Source organism: Panthera onca, chromosome B2 (genome assembly GCF_046562875.1).
Source record: "Panthera onca isolate mPanOnc1 chromosome B2, mPanOnc1 haplotype 2, whole genome shotgun sequence".
Lineage (NCBI taxonomy): Eukaryota > Metazoa > Chordata > Mammalia > Carnivora > Felidae > Panthera > Panthera onca.
The window spans coordinates 3,568,106-3,580,918 of NC_138343.1; the positions used below are offsets into that span (position 1 = coordinate 3,568,106).

The window sequence follows — 12,813 nt, forward strand, 5'->3', positions numbered from 1 at the left end:
TTAACAACCTAAATAAATCTCTGCCATTTAATCTCCATTGATACTTGAAGATGAGACTTTGACAGTCTCCAAGGTACTCCGGTGGCTTAGCAAAAGCTATGAAGTGTGAAGGTGTCCATTTTTATTATTATCTGGTGCTTTCCTGGATGGGACTTCCCTACGCTTCCCCAGGAAGACCACTCTGTGACTGTACAATGTCCAGACGCATGCAGGACACGTTTAGGAATCCAGATTTCAAGGGAGAGTTCTCTGGGCTCCGTTTCATTCCATGTACTATTTTCTGCATCCTGTTGCGGGTGGGACATACATGCGCTCAGGTTTGGGATCATCTTTACAGCTGGGAAAAGTACTCCAAATTACCTAGTTCAATTTACCCTTTGGGGCAGAGTGAGGAGGTGTGATAAGATCCATGACCAGGTGGGCTTCTTGTTTCATGGGGGCGGCGGGGCCGCATATTTCTAAGTCAAAATCACGACCTACTTCCTACCTACCTCGTGCACAGCAATCTGCTTATTCCTGCAATGTTGGTCTGCAGATTTCTGGTTTCTGGATGTCATCATCGCTCGTCCTGTTCCAGGCCCAGACAGCTGGATAATATGGGGGTGCCAGGTTCTGCTTCTCAGGTGACCAGAGCTGCTCAACCTTCCATGGTTGTTGGTTCATCAGGGTAAAGTGGGGGCGGGGGGATACTAGAGGTGATGCTGTCTTCAGAAATCAGAAATCAGCATCTCATTGTTCCCCGAAGCTGGAATTTTCATCGGGCAGGAAATGTCTCACTTCTGAGTTCCCTCTAATGGAGTTCAGGGCTCGTCACAGCAGGCAAGTTGCTCAGCACTTTCTAAGTATGTGCCGGGGGCTCCCCAGGAGCCATCGTCTTTAGAGCAAAGTGGGAAGGGGGGTGCAGGAAGGGCAGGGTGGGGCTAAAGAGAGAAGCTAAGTCACCGCAGCACAACAGACTCGCTCTGTAAACCCTTCTTCACATTGTTCTGTTTCAAAAGCGCGAAGGAAAACCGGGAGGATACTTGGTATCCAACAAATTCAAACACATCGAAGACGGTGGGATGTAGTCCCCAAGGGCCTAGGGAGGCAGGAAAGGGTCTCTCCGGAGGGAGGCCGCCTCTGGGCGGAAAACGATGCTCCAGGTGAGGATCGAACTCACAACCTCGGCATCACCCGCACACATACTGCTGTATAAGTACCGCGCGCTAACCGATTGCGCCACTGGAGCACCTGCTCCCCGCTTCCGGTCGCTAGCTACACGGCCTACGCGGGGGCGTCCGCCGGCGGGAAGCGAGCCCAGCCCGCGCGTCCCCCGCTGTCCCCGCGCGCCCAGGCGGAGCGGGTTCCTCTGCCACCCCGCCCGGGGCCCGAAGGCGCGGAGGGCGCTCTGCTCGCGGAAACGGCGGCGGCTGCTTCCAGGGACACACAGGTGCACGCGCTCGGGCGACCCCGACGGGCCCCCCAGGACCGCGCTCCACGCGCAGGGCTGGCCGGTGGCGGGGCGGGGGGGGGGGGCGCACGGAGGCCGCTCCCCGCCTCTCCTCCCCCCCCCCCCCCGCGGTGTCCCAGCACCTGGTGGACACCCGAGGATGCTCGCGGCCGCCAGAGGGCGCGTGCGGGGCTGCCCGCTGCAGCCGAGTGACCCGCGACCTGTCGCCGGAGCCCGCGGCTCCTCCCACCCCCCGGCGTCCCTCCCCGGGACAGGACATGGGAACTGCCCGGGACAAACAGCCGGAACAGGTCCGAGATCGGCTCCCCCAAGTTCCCGGTGTCCCAATGCCACGTTCAACTAGGTTTTCAAAATATCTAACTACGTTAAAGACCTCAGAGCTAGGAGAGTTGTGAGATGAGTGGTTGGAGGGAGGAGCTAGCTCCAGGTTGTGTGTGTGTCTGTGTGTGTGTCTGTGTGTGTGTGTGTGTGTGTGTGTGTGTCTTTACGTTTACCCAGAGTGCGGGGTCTTTCTTGGGGGTGGGTGACGTGGGAGACAGATTATGTGGAGTTAGCTGGCCGTTTCTATCCCCGACACTTTCCTTTCTTCTTCTTCTTTTTTTTAAATTACCACTTGTCATGTACATGCGGATATGATATGTCAAAACAAACAAAAACTGTGCTGTAAGATAGAAACATGTTGAGTCATATGTGAAAGGTACTATGTGTTTAGAGTGTAAAGGAGGCAAAAGAGCCCCTGAACTCTTCTGGAAGCTTATAAATACCATTTGCCCCTAAAGGTGTCCTCCAACTCAGATACAAGATTACCACGGAACTTAAGAGCACTAAGTAATGTCCCACTGTCTTCCACAAGATAAAGGGGATCTGGGCACCCGAGGATCTGGGCACTGAAGCTACTAACTCAAAGAATTATTTTTTAGAGCTACATAGACCCTGAGAAAATCCTAAGCTTTTCTCACGTGGGAAATGTGTAGGAGACTGAGCCTTGGTCCATCTTTTCTCAGACTAACCTAAGTCAGCCTCGTGCACCAAGGCGTCCACTGGAGGTCATGAATTAACCTCTCCTAAGGCATCTAGAATGGAACTATTTGGGTGCCACCCTTTGAGAAAATGGTGACTGGTGGTCATCTGTTTTCTATAGATTAGATCAGCTCAGCTGTAGATCTCTGGTTGGGAAAGGTTTGGAATCTGTGTGTGGACCCCACCCCATAGTACTGAGCTGCACTCAAGAATCACACTCCCTGGGGCCATTGGGCCAAGAAAATATGTTGCCCTTTCCAATGGAGCTCCCGCCAACCTTGAAACTTAAAGACCTTGCCATGTCTACTCTCCCTGAGTCTCAGGATTGGGTCTCCACGTGCACGTGGTCGTCAAAAGCGATCTTTACCTTGTCGAATTACATCTGATTTCCCGCCACAAATATCCCTTCTTTCCCCGGCCACTGGCATGAGCAGACTATCCTCTTAATTGTACAACGGACTCATACAAAAACCTATAGTTCTGAGCTAGAAATGTACTGCACACTCGACAAAACTCCAACTGAATTTTTAAACGTTTTGGCATAGTGTATACCTAACAGGAAAGGTCAGCTGAGTGAACGTGACAAATCCCTCCACCCCGAGGAGGAGTCTTGTGTTCCTGGATCATTCATTCGTTCCAAAAATATGTATGTAGCACCTGCCTCGTGACAGACAGTACATTAGGGCTCAGAACACTAAAATGAATAGAATGGACAAGATAGTCCTGGCCTTCCCAGAATTTGCATTTTAAAAGCTTCCAGAGGGGTTCTTAGCAGCCCTCTGCGTCGTCCTCTCCTTATTCTTTATATTTACTTACTCATCAATTCCTTCGTCGACAAACTTGCCGAGTGTCCACCATTGGCCAAGCAGCGTGCTAGTCAGCGGGGGCAGGGGCCAAAGGTGTCACGTGGGCTAACAGTATTCTGACGAAGGGCGGAAGCGGGCAGTCTGACCAGTGCGCCCTTAACACAAAACTGTTTTCCACTTTTATCTCCCCGGGTATCTCCCTGATTATCCTGTAATCTCTCTCACGTCCCCTTCAGTCTCGTACAGGAATGCAGTGTTCCTGCCTAGTCAGTATTAGACGTTAGAACGAGGGACACAAGCCGTAACTTTTGAGGTACACGAGTGCCAAGGAAAACAAAGACATGGCCGGGTGGAGAGGTGTGGGAAATGATTTTTTTTTTTTTTTAAATAACCTCTATACTCAAGATGGGGCTCGAACTCACAACCGCAAGATCAAGAGCCACATGCTTCACAACGGGGCCAACCAGGCGCCCTGGGAAATGATATAGGTTTGGGGTTTTTTTTAATGTTTTATTGATTTGGGGGAGAGAAAGCGCAGGCAGGGGAGGGGCAGAGAGAGGGGGACAGAGGATCTGAAGCGGGCTCTGTGGATGCGGGGCTCAAATTCACAAACTGTGAGATCGCGACCGGAGTCAGAGTCGGATGCTTAACCGACTGAGCCAACCGGGGGCCCCTGCTACGTTTTTTGTTTTTTGTTTTTTTTTCAAACAGAGACAGCAGAGAGGAAGGTAGAGTTCACACACTTAGGATGTCACCGAGTGTCCCTACCAAGGGACCGCCAAGGGAGAGGACCACAAGCTTCTACTCTTGAAGAGGTTAGGATGTCACAGGATTAAAGCTGAAACAGAACGATTAAAAGAAGAAATAAGAGAAAAGGTAAGCCGGGACCGTCAGCAGGAAGACAGGGGACAAGAGGCGACGACCGTGCCAGGGAAAGCTGAGCGTCAGAAAAAAACTTGACCTCTCTCGACATCACCGAGGAACGGATTTCACGTCTGCTATTTTTTTTCCCCCTTTCTGTCAACAGGTATTGGCTGAGATCTTCTTGCATGTAAAGCACTGGGCAGAGTGTGATGGGAGGTTAAGTCGGGGCTCTTGTCCTCCAGGGACTTCCAGCCCAGGGACACCCAGAAGAAGCGTAGTGACAACACAAGGCTGTGAGGGCCTGTGCGGGGTTCCGGCGAGGGGAAGGCTCTTGGCCCTGCCGGCCAGAGACAGGAGGGGACAGGGCCGGGAGGGAGGAGGCAGAACTCTGCAAGCTGAGAGGAGATGGGACTTGGATGGCGGTTTAAGGATGGGGAGAAACCCCAAAGGAAGTGAGAAAATCTAACTCGTGTGCCTTCCCCTCACGTTTTTCCAGTCAGCACCCTTTTGTGTGAAGTGTGGGATAGGCCGTACCCGCGTCCCCATCCTGGTGGGCACCTTCGCGGGCTCGGCCCTGCTGTGGTGGGCCTTCAACCTCTCCACCTGGGTGAGGGTAGAGGTCCCGGGCACTGCCCCCGTCCCGTTCAGCGCCCTCTTGGCCATCTGCAGCCGTGACGTCACGGGCCGGATTCCTTCATCAAGATCGAGTAAGTTCTGCCCTGGAATGGGAGGGCCCCACACTGATCCCGTCCCTCCCAGGAATTGTCGGCCCCTCTTTCCACCCCATGGGGGCCCGGTGGGGCGTCAGGCCTCTGGGGGGGACACCAGCCCGGCTGGAATCACCATTCTGGAATCACCATTCTAGAATCGCTATTCTAGATCTTTCTGCGGCTCCCTCCGCTTCCCACCAGGTGCCCTTGGCTCCCACCTTGAAGTCTGTGCCCTGCTTCTTTAGCATTCTAGGGACTCAGACCCAGGAAGGAAGGGGACCCCAGAGGGAGCTGCTGGCCTTTCTCCCCTCTCCCTTCCTAATTCAGACCACTTTGCATTTGGTCGGATTTTCGTGATCGTCGCCCTTCTTCTGTCCTTCTTCCTGAGCTTTATCCTCCTGGCCTTCCCTCAACCCCTTCCTGGCACCAGAAACACTACTTTCTCTTCACAGTCACCTTCTTCCTCCTAGGTAGGGGATAGGAGGGCGAGGACCCCCTGATGCACTGGTACCGGGCCGGGGTGGTGGTCCTCTGGGCAGAGCCCCTCGGAAGCGGGTCGGGGACGACTGAGGAGAAAGCGAATCCAATGCAAATGAACCGGAGGAAACAGGGTCGGGGAGGTAGGGTGACGTAGTGCCTAAGGGACTGAGCCCTCAGGCCCTAAACTAAGCTGACCGCACAGGTCGTCGTTGCCTTTCTTTCCTCACAGGGACCCGTGTGTTCCTTGGGTTATTGCTGCACAGTCTATACATCCGGAAACCAAGGAGCTCACACGAGGAAGCGAACATCACCTTTCTCTACCCCTCCTTGATCCCTTCGCTCAGCACCACACTGTTTTTCTTATCTGGTGAACATTCTCGGGGCTCTGCAAGTCCTGGGGGTAGATCCTGAATGCAGAGCAACCACCGGTGGGACTCAGCCCTTCCCCTCAAGTGCTGCTGGTTCTGGGCGGGGATTGGAGCAGTGGTTGTGGGCCGGGATTGGGCGCAGTGGTTGTGGGCTGGGATTGGAGCAGTGGTTCTGGGCCTGGATTGGGTGCCGTGAGTGGTTCTGGGCCTGGATTGGACGCAGTGGTTGTGGGCTGGGATTGGGTGCAGTGGTTCTGGGCCTGAATTGGGTGCCATGAGCGGTTCTGGGCCTGGATTGGGCGCAGTGGTTGTGGGCTGGGATTGGGTGCAGTGGTTCTGGGCCTGGATTGGGTGCCGTGAGTGGTTCTGGGCCTGGATTGGGCACAGTGGCATGTCGCCCGCCCACCGCGGCTGCTCCTACTCCATAAAGTCAGAGTTTTGCCTTCACCGAAGCCACAGAATCCTCTCTCCTGAATCTTCGGTAAGAGCCATGTCTTGGAGATGAGAGAGGATTTGGAAGACGGATTCTAGCAGGACGAGGGGCAGGTGCGGGGGAGACGGGATGGACAGAGTAGTCCGCTCCCTGCACCACGCTCCCATTGGTCAAACCTGCTTTGAAAAATGGTTCATCGTTAAACTTCCTGACATGTATCAAGTAGCATAGTGTTCCAGCTTCAAAACCGTCGTTCTTTCCTCGGGAATTCCCTGTTTCTGCAGCTTCCGTCACTTGTTGGCTCTGGTGTATTTTACGGAAGCCAATCCAAGTGGAACCCAAGCAAACACCAGTGGCCGATGAGGCCCGGCAACAGTCGTAGAGGAAACTGGGTAAACTGGGCTGGCCTGACCTCGGTGGTGGCAAGAAGGCTAACTGTAAGAGACGCATCGCGTCCAACCTGTAACTCAAGGCTTCCCGGCGACACACACTCGTGTTTCATTACCACGTGAGACCAGAAGGAGTTGGCCTGTGACTAACCCGTGTTCAGATACGGGCTAGGATTCCAGGAGTTTAAGTTTTCACAAGAGGGAAGACCCAGGTGGGGTCCCGGGAGGGATGAGTGTGCTTTGGCTCTTAGGGATTTGAAATGAGAACCTTCTCCTCACCCTGAAGATTCCTGAGGCCCAGCCACCCGCACCCCGCCGTTCCCGGTCTCCCGGAAGTAGTCTCCTAAAGGTAACAAAGCTCGTTCCCCATCTGTGAGGCCCAAGTGTTGGCAAAAACTTCTCTGCCCTCTGGAAATTTCACGAGTGGAATCTCTTCACGGTTGTATTATTCAGGACTCTTTCTGGTGCAGGGAACGAAACCAGATCTAAACTACCTTAAACAATGAAAATCATTGGAAACACGCACGAGTGGCTCCTAGACTCAAAGAAAGCTTTGGTAGAATCCGGGCTACACAAGAGATTTGGGGGGGGGGGGGGGAGGACAGCTAGAATCCGAAGCAGGCTCCTGGATCCCACCTGTCAGCACAGAGCCCGATGCCGGGCTTGAACCCATGAACAGCAAGGTCATGACCTGAGCTGAAGTCAGACACTTAACCAACGGAGCCACCCAGGTGCCCCTAATTTTTTATTTTTATTTTTTTTGATGTGTATTTATTTATTTTGAGAGAGAGAGTGCGCGCACGCACTCGTGCCGGGGAGGGGCAGAGAGAGGGAGAGAGAGAGAATCCCAAGCTGGCTCCGCACTTTCAGCCCAGAGCCCGATGCGGGGCTCGATCCCACAAACCGTGAGACCACGCCCTGAGCCCCTGAGCTGGAAACCAAGAGTCTGACATTGGACGTTTAATCGGCTGAGCCTCCCGGGCGCCCCTTAATTTTTTTTTTTTTTTTATTGTGTGCATGTCATACATGCAAACAACAACAAAAAGAATATTAAAACGTGTAAGAAATGAGCCAGCAAATCTGGAAAAAAAACATCGTCCGTGTATCTGCAGCCGCCAGCACCCTGCCAGCGGCCTTTCTAGCTCTTTTCCTGCTGCTTGGCTCCCGTTCTCCAGCCGACTCAAACCACAGTTCCACCTGGTGAAACTTCCCTCAGCTGTGCCAGGCACCTTCTGGAACGTCCAGGCATGCGCGCCCGGAACCCCCTGGCCCCTTCCTTCCTTCTTCACAAGGTCAGATGTGTTTCTCCTTCAAGACGAAGTCGGCTGTGACTCGGTCAGGCAGAGCTCCCGCCGACTTCCCCTCCGGAGTTCGGTGCCTCGTTTCCATGCTGGTAACAACACATTTTCTTCTTTGTTTCTGGGATGACCGGTCTCCTGTCTTACTGTGCTGATGAGTTTCGATTTGTCTCTCTCTGGCTGGATGTTCGCTCCTCGAGAAAATGGGGATTCAGCTTCATCTGCGAATCCTTAGCGTTTCACACGTTGCTTGGTAAATACCTATGCAGTGATTGAGTTCTGAGTTACTGAGTTATTTTGAGTTTGAGTTTTTGACGTGAAGTTGGGGGCCGGCAGGGGGAGGGGACGGGACGTGGCTGTCAATGGAGACCACGTCTTACAGCCGAGATCCGCCAGGACCCTCCCTGCCCCACGTTATTTAATCTCCCAACAAACCTGCAAAGTGACGGTCGCCCTCACACCGCAGATAGGACATGCAGAGGCTGAAAAATTACGTGATTTGGCCATCGCATAGCTGATAAAAGGCAGGGTCCGGGTGTGAAGCTGGGTCTCCGTCCCAGCCCGCTGTCCCTTTCCCTAGCAGCGCCTTCTCCTGGACGGCGACGAGAAGAGAGGGTCCGCCTCACGTCGGAAAACGTTAAACTGCGGCGATGCCCGAAAGGAGCCGCTCACGATGACGAAATAAATTAAAAATGCTGACAGCCGTTGAAGATGCCGCAAAACTACGTGTGGGAACCAGTGAGGGGTGTGTGTTTTGCAAACTTAGTAGCATAAATTACCGAGAGAGTTAAGAGTTGAAGGGCCCCGCTCCGTCCCGGGGGAGCAGACGGCTGAGTCCCAGCGCCGTGCTCTGTGCGGCACACGTTGGCCGCGGACACTCCAGACCTAGACACTGCGGTATCGTCTCACTCCGGGGTCGTGAAGATCCGTGACGCGCGGCATCATTAACAGCCCAAAGTACATGCTTCCGATCCCTAGGTCAACACGTTGTCAGGTGCAATGAATGTCCGGCTACTGTACCTGCATCGAATACAAACTGCAGGTCACGTTACTTCTCTGAGGGTTAGATCCGGAAATGGGGCCATGATCTGATGTAGGTGAACGTAAGGAATAGAGCTCTCAGCTCTCAAAAATGCCTTAAAGGCTATTGATTTCATTTTATGTCAAACCCAGGGACGGAGCTGACTCCCGCGTGGGGACCCCACCGCCAATCGCACGGCCCCCACGCCTCCTTTCCAACAGAAACATGTTTTCCTTCGCATGACGAAATCCCCTCCACCTCCTCGGCTTTGGAGGAGATAGACCCCCACTCCCGGCTCCAGAAGAAGAATTAGGATTGACCTAATCAACCACAGTGGGCCTGCTCCGGAAAATAATTCCCGCCAGTTATGCATATCTAGCCGGAAATCTACCGGGAGCAGACAGGAGACCTTGTCCTCCACAAGAGACAGTGGAAAGAGGCCTGTCTGGGTTTTCGTCTTGTTTTGTTTTGTTTTCCTTCTGGACTTTAAAGCTCCTGAGAGTTTGAGGAACTGCAGGGAAACCGGCTGGAGCGTGAGATCCATCTGTTGAGACGGCACGGGGTGCAACGATTTTTTAAAAGTCTGGGTCCCGAGGACATCGTGGAGCCGCTGAATTAACCACGCGCTGGGCTTCCTCACCCTCTGGGCTTGTTGCGTGTGGCAAAGAATGCACTTCGTTTGGGCCGTTGAATGTTGTGGTTTCACTGGTTGTGGATCCATTGCCGAAGGTTTCCTGTTACTGGGGCGGCATCTTTAGAGGCCGATGTCACGGACGCTGTGTGTCAGCATTCAGTTCTAAACCCTCCTGGTCGCCGGCATCGGGACAAACTCCAAAGCAACCACACAGGTGCCACGAAGACTGCCAGGCCCGTGTGCCTTTGGTTCGCTCAGCTTTCTCTTCCGTCCCATCAGGCTAGACACTCTCTTCGCTTAGGAAGCTTCTCGGCCACTGGCTCCAGCCCAGCCCTACTGTGCGTCACTAGCTTTAGACCTGCTGGGCCTGCCCAGCCCCGGCAGCCTCACAGCCGAACTCAGGAAACCAGAGCCGCAGCGCTGTGCCCAGAACTCCTCGGGGCTTCCACCGAAACCTCCGGGTTAGCAGAGCGTGGATTCACACGCCTGCACGCAGGCCTTGCTCTCCCTCAATTCTTCGGGCACAGACGTTCACCGGGAACTCAGTTATTGCTGACCCTGAGGGTGCTGCCCTCAAGGGACACGCAATTCAGTGAGCGACACCCCCCCGGGCAAACGGCCCGTGGGCAACACAGCGCCATCTAGGGGAGCCCCGGGCGCTCTGCGCCGACGACAGCGGGAAGGCACAAAGCCCAAACTGGGTAAGAAGGAGTCTGACCCGGTTGGCGGTGTTTCTCACCGCCTGCGGTCACGCTGGTCCCCGACCCCCGGCTTCCGGCAGCTCTCCAACAGCTAGGCCGCAACACCTCCATCATTTGGGGTTGGCAGGGGCTCGGCCACGAGGTCAGTGCCCTGAGCCGGCCGGACACCGAACTAATGAGTCCTTGAGGTAGACCGCGAATCCGGAAAGGGGCCGAGTGCACGCGAGCGACACCCAGAAACCGAGGGACAGAAGAATTCGAGCACCTGGGGAAGACTAATTACTGATGCTTGAACGGCCACCTCCGCCGGCGGGGCCAGTGGCGCAATGGATAACGCGTCTGACTACGGATCAGAAGATTCCAGGTTCGACTCCTGGCTGGCTCGGCGTCTCCGTCCTTTTGGGGGCAGAGGGGGCGGTGGGGCTTACCACCTGCAGGGGCTGTTTTATTATGAGGAGTTGCATTAATTAGAACTCTGGTTCCGTCCCCACACCCCTGAGGACGGAGGGAGGACGTACGAAGCAGGCCAGAGTCTGGCACAAATGGACTAATGACATCTGCGACACCAGCCCATTTTGCATGGAACCGTCTCCGGTTTGGGAACGCTCGCCCCTTTGTTACCGCTCCGAATCCTCTGTCAATCCTGCTCCGTTTCCTCCGGTGCGGGGCCGTCGGAATCCACACCGCAACAATCCACAGCGACTTCATCCCGGACGGAGGAGAGAAGCTGGAGGGCGAGGACAGAACGCACGGGAATCATCCACAACCCCCCCCCCCCTCCACCCCGAGAGAGAAGCAGCTGGGAGGCCATGAGCCCTTCTCACGGTGACAGGGACGACCTGGACCTTGTGGCTACCCAGTGGCAGGGTACGGGGCTGGGCTCAGCTGGGCGGCACGGGGGCCCAGACGCAGCGGAGCTCCCCCCGCCCCCGCAGGTGCAGCGCAGCCGCCCCACGTGGCGCAGTGCGCGCCCTGCGCATCGCGCCCCTCCAGCCCCGGGCCTCCAAAGTGACAGGTCCCTGTGGCCGCTGCTGCTGCAGGGCTCGTCCCCGCTGCGGGGGCGGGGGGGGGGGGGGGTCGCCGACGCACACGCGAGCGGGCCAGCCGACAGAATGGCAGAGAGAGGATCCCGGCCAGTAAAGGGACGGACTTTCTATCCTACTTCGAGACCAACGCTGGACGAGCGCAGGGGGCAGCGGAGAGAATTCGGGCGACAGAAAAGAGAACAGAAGGGCCTGGGCTGAGCGGCTCCTTCCATCCTGGCGGCCCAAACTTTGTCTTTAAACTTTTGGAAGCGGAGATACGTTCCTGGAGTCCAAACTCAGATGCCACCAGCACTGGTCGCCGCTCCAGTGACAACCACTATTAACAGCGCCGATGTGTCTCCCACGGGCAAGTGTGTAGGGATTTGCACCCGCAGTGGCTTCCTACTCGCAAACCCCGCGGTCCCAGACCTCCCTCTGTACATCCGCTTCGCTCTGCGCCGGAAATCTGTCACGAGGTCATCGCTCTCCAGATGACCCAGATCACCAGCGAGGAACCGACGTGAGCGGCTCGTGTGACTCGAAGAAAATAGGACTTGAAGGACTTGAAGAAAACGAACCTGAATCAGACCTCTCCAGGTAGGGGACCCTGCAGTGGGAAAGTTCCCATGCCCTCTGCCTCCCGCGATGACCCCACTTACAACCCAACCCACCCTGTCCGCCCCGTAGCCTGGCCTGTGTCTGGACCCACTTCCTGCTGTGACGCGGTACCCGGGTGACCCTCCCAGACCCGCCGAAAACAAAACTTCTTCCTCTCCAGACCGTCAGGTTGACCAATGGCAAACAGGTACCTCCGGCCCCTTTGCTGCTGGATTCCTGCCCCGTTCCTGGGGTGCACCCCACCTTTGTGTCCAAAATGGAAGCATTTTCATTCTCCTGAAATTGGCTTCAGCCTCTGATTGCAGTCCCAAACCTGCTCTTCGTGAAGGGGACCGTGGGGGTAACACGTCTTCCTAACGTCTCTGTTGCCTGGATTCATTTTGTTCTTAAAACAGCGATGTCGATTGACATCTTGCACACGGGAAAATAAAGTCACGTTGAACCCCCACATTGGGGTCTTCTGACGGGGAGAGGAAAGTCCCACCGATCACCCTGCTGGACCAATTCCTTGCCTCGGACCTCAAAACCGAGGCCCAATTCCTCCTCCGATGTCTGCATTACGGAATGCCTTTTCTCCACGCACAGGGCAGTGGTTCCTTGGGACCTCTCCATAGAATTCCATAAGAGATCAGATTCGAAAGAGTTTCACACCCAAGGGCCTTGGGGTCAATGCCATCTAGCATCTAGGGATGCACTCTGACCCCCGCCCCGCCCGACAGCATGCAGTAGGCCCTCAAATGAAGATTTGCCGGATGAGTAAAGGTGTCCAACCCCAACAGAGTTACTGGAGAATACCTCCGGCTAGACCCTCACGATAATGCCCTGACCTCCCGGCCTCCCGGCCTTCGCGCTCAGCTTAGTGCTGCCCCCTGTTGGCATGTTACTGAAATGCAAACTCAGATACAGCCCAGACTAAATTCATTTACCAGCAAACTTAGCTACAGAGACTGTCCAAATGCTTTATCCTGACATCCAAAGCCATTCGTGAGGAGGGCT

The 12,813-nt window shown here is 55.2% G+C and overlaps 2 non-coding genes across 2 annotated transcripts; one reads left to right on the top strand and one right to left on the bottom strand.

Annotated features, from left to right (window-relative positions):
- Positions 1-1,134: 1,134 nt before the first annotated feature.
- TRNAI-UAU (transfer RNA isoleucine (anticodon UAU)) lies at positions 1,135-1,228 on the bottom strand. The gene is made up of 2 exons: positions 1,191-1,228; positions 1,135-1,170 (listed from the first exon to the last, which is right to left on the bottom strand). It is a non-coding gene; the product is annotated as a tRNA-Ile (tRNA).
- A 9,258-nt stretch (positions 1,229-10,486) lies between these two features.
- On the top strand, positions 10,487-10,559 carry TRNAR-ACG (transfer RNA arginine (anticodon ACG)). The gene has a single exon. It is a non-coding gene; the product is annotated as a tRNA-Arg (tRNA).
- Positions 10,560-12,813: the final 2,254 nt, after the last annotated feature.